Here is a 4,093-nt window from a genome sequence, read left to right on the forward strand (position 1 = left end):
TTATAGTAAAAGTTAAAACAGTCAATAATCAGGAAATGGGAAGATGGGAGATGAAAGGAGGTGTGGGATTGCTGAACTCCTAATGTTTTATACCATGCTATTTACCGTGAAGCAAGTAGTCAAAATAATGACATAACGGCTCCAACTCCTTAATGCTTCATTATCTTTTTCCCCCTTTAACATTAAAGAGTTCTTTTAGGGAATGCTATCACTTTGGATAGTGAAAGATTTGGCAAAATTAAATTTGATATTTTTATTAAAATAGCTTGGATAGTATGATCATATCCATATAAAAGTATTTCTTTTCATTTATCTGTCTATTCATCCACCCAGCTCTATGTATACATAGATTAAGATATCTGTCTGGAATACTGTTCATCAAATGTTAACTAGTTATGTCTGAAAAATAGAATTTTGGATGATATGTTGCCTTCATCTTTGACTTTCCCATATCACTTGGTATTTCATGATAATCAGGTAACATTTTTACAAAAAATATTGAACTTCAGAATATATTTTTACGTTTCATGTTTTGCCTCCTTTCCCTCAGACTCACTGTCACTACATTGTACTTGTTATCTCAATTGTATCTGCTTTGCTAGTAACTGTTGCCCTTAGGAAAATAACTAACACTCTGAGCCTAGGTTTTCTCATTTGAAGATGTGAGAGAAAACATTGGACAGCATGCTGTTGTGTAAAAGGTCTGAATTTTAATTCCAGTTCCAAAACTTCCTGTTTCTTTGGCTAAGCTCAATTCCCCTGAGCATCAATTTCCTCACTTAAAAAATAAACTTAAAAAGAGAAAGGATGCACTAGTACTTCACAGAACTATTGTTAGTGTCAAAAATGATAAGTTTTGTGAAAGTTCTTCACTAACTATAAAGGATTTGTTGTACCTATGATCCTTCTAGCTTTAAAATTCCACTATCCTATCCTGAGTCCAATCTCTTCCCATTTCTCATTACTGCTCAATGAATCTGGTTAAAACACTTATCTTATCTTATTATTTCTAAAACTGTCACGAACTAGATATATGTCAAATGAAATATAAATAGGGCAGTGCTGGTAAAGTATTTGCATGGTGCCTAGCACAAAATAGTATTCAATAAATGTTAGCTTATTTTGTTACTGTTGTTATTTTTATTACTACTGTTGGTGGTGGCCTACAGCAGCGGAAGCAGCTCATAGTGTCATCCTTATGGCTCCCACTATAAGCTGCTGACCCCCCCATCCATTGGAAAGAACATTAGAAAAGGAGTCTTGAGATCTGCGTTATGGTACTAGCTCCAATAACAATCTATATGACTGGGACAGTCACTTACTGTCTCTGTAGCTCAATTCCTCAGAGTAAAATCAGATAATTACTGGCTCCAGTTTTTTCTTATTCTGAGGCTCAATTAACTCACTGTAAGAGTACACTACAAATGTGCATGCACACACACAGGCAGTGGATACTCCAGAAATATTTGATGAACAAATAGATTGTTATATGAATGATGGTTCATAGAAGGGATTCTTACAAAGTATAAATGATACACTAATTCATCACAGAAAATCAGGCATTCACTCTAATCTAATCGAGTCACCCTCTAATGCAAATCATGAAGTTTGAAGTTAATAGTTTATAGGAAGATGCAGACACAGACACCAAAACCACATAATGACATAACATCATGTTTATTTATAATATTCATGCTGTTGGTAAACACCCAAGGGAAGAATCAGAAAGAGCATGGTTCAAAATAAATTAGTGATTGAGGGGGAAATAATGCATTTTACCACATGAAAAAAGAGTTTTCTCTGTGATAAGTCTTCACAATAACTATAGCCTGTATTAAGAGGGGCATGGGGGGGGGGCGGTTACAGAATCTATAGCCTATCTTAAGGGGGGGGGTAAAGAATCTATAGCCTATATTTAAAGGGGGAAGTACAGAAAATGCAATCATTTAGGAAGAAAATGAAAATGGTGATAAGTATTTACAAAATCCAATGTAGTCATATTCAGCCACCTCCCTGCTATTTTAAATAAAAGTCACATATGCACATACACACACATACACATACACACAGGCACACTGCATGCAACTCAAACTAAAAATGCAATCAAATGAAGCTCTAAATTAGGCAGCTCCAATTTCCATAGATAGTCATAGACCAGATGTGGAGGAACCAGTATTAAAAACTAGGTAATTTCTAGTTTCAGTGGAGGCGGTTCAGTGGAGGATATCTGGAGAAGATGGTACAGTTGCAAGTGAATTCAGGCAAACAGCACCTGGGAAGACCAGCAAGAGGAAGATGTAACATGGAGGTTGATGAGGGGAGGAGAAAGGGGTGGAGAGATGGAAGTAGGGGGTTAGGAGTGGGAGGATGAAGTGGGAGGAAAAGGAGAAGTCACTAGAAATTTTGGCAGGTGTCTCCTGCAAGTCCTGGCAGCTGGATCCCAGCTTCTTTCCTGGATTTATACACTTGTTTCCCAAGTCACTTACTGCTGTCACCTAATATATTCCCCCTGGTGTTCTCAACTCCTCCCATAGCTTCAACAATCACCTATATGCCGATCGCTTGCAAATCTACAAGTTCAGTCCAGACCTTTCTCCCGAGCAGCAGTCTCATGTAACTGTCTAATGAATATTTTCACATTAAACCGTGTTCCCAGTGCTGAATAGTCTTGCTTTTTCTCTTACTCCTCCAGCATTTTCTGTCTTTGGGTACCACCATCCACCCAGTTACTGTCATCTCTATCTACTTCATTTCCTTCCCCAGTCTGGCTCCCCACAGATCACTTCCTCCCCAAGTATAACACAATTGTTATAATTATTCAATTATTCATTTGTTTGTTTTTCTCCCTCACTCATATGTGAGCTCTTAAAAAATAGAGAGTTAAGCCTATAGCAAGCACTTAATGGGCGACTGCTGAATGCATTCCCCAATTGTACTGGGGAGTTTAAAGGGCTCAGAGCTAAATTGACTGAGATTGAGTTGACCCATATAGACCCTGATCTGTAACAGTTAGTGTTGTAGGATATCCTTCCTGCCGTCATTCCTTTCATCTGTTTGACAGCGGAGAGCAAGATTGTGAAACCCGTCTCTCTGAGCTCAGACAGCCACCAGAATCCAGACATATACGTGCTCTTAGACCAGCAGCACCCCCTGAGTGCACCACAGCCCCAGGACAAGGCAGTCTGGCCCCATACAAAATCCTAAAGGACACAAAACCTTCTGGCAGAACTCAGGGCAGAACGTGAGACCTGAGGGGAATTTTATGAATCCAGAGATGATTGGGTTGAAAAGGACACTGAGACATGGTTTATCTGTGGAATGGTATCTCCCTTAAAGGTGTACTTAGCTGAGTAATCATATAGGTTGGCATTTGATTTAAATTTCTATTAGGTTGAAAATTTATTATTCGACCCAAGATACATAAATTTCATTCTCTTCTCCCTAAATGTTGCCATCTGATAAAAGGGATAATCGCCAAACCTTGTGGGTGGAATGGGAGTATGCACATGATGCAATCTAATATTCCCTGTTACTCGGTTTACTCTTTCCTACAGAAGCAAGTCCAAGATCAGCATCAACTTTGAAGTAGAATCTACAGCTCTTCTGTCAGCTGGAAGCAGAGATGTAGAAATGTTGAGAAAGATGCCTGTCTGCATCACAATACGTATATCCTACAAAAGCTTTTTTTTAAAGGAAATGAGTATGCATTATTTAAATTTCTATTAGGTTGCAAATTTGTAATTTTACCCAACAGTAATAAAAGTAACAAAAATTAAATATACCAAAACAGGATTGTTAAAATTGTGATACATATACATTTAATAGTACAAATATTAACACAAAACATATAAAATCTCTACGTAGAACTGCATTTCATCATATGCTTTATGAACTTGATATCCCAGCCAAACAGCTGTTCTTCCTTCTTTGCCACAGCTCACTCCTTGACAGGCCCTGCCTAAAAGATCCAATTACCTTTTTAAAAAGCAAAAGATTTGATCCTTCTTTCTGTCTTATTTATTTCCCTCTTAAAGTCAATTAATGTAAAAAATTAAACTAATTTATATGGCCTATACTTAATATGCAGAGTTTT

The sequence above is a fragment of the Choloepus didactylus genome, chromosome 2 (genome assembly GCF_015220235.1).
Source record: "Choloepus didactylus isolate mChoDid1 chromosome 2, mChoDid1.pri, whole genome shotgun sequence".
NCBI classification, from domain to species: domain Eukaryota; kingdom Metazoa; phylum Chordata; class Mammalia; order Pilosa; family Megalonychidae; genus Choloepus; species Choloepus didactylus.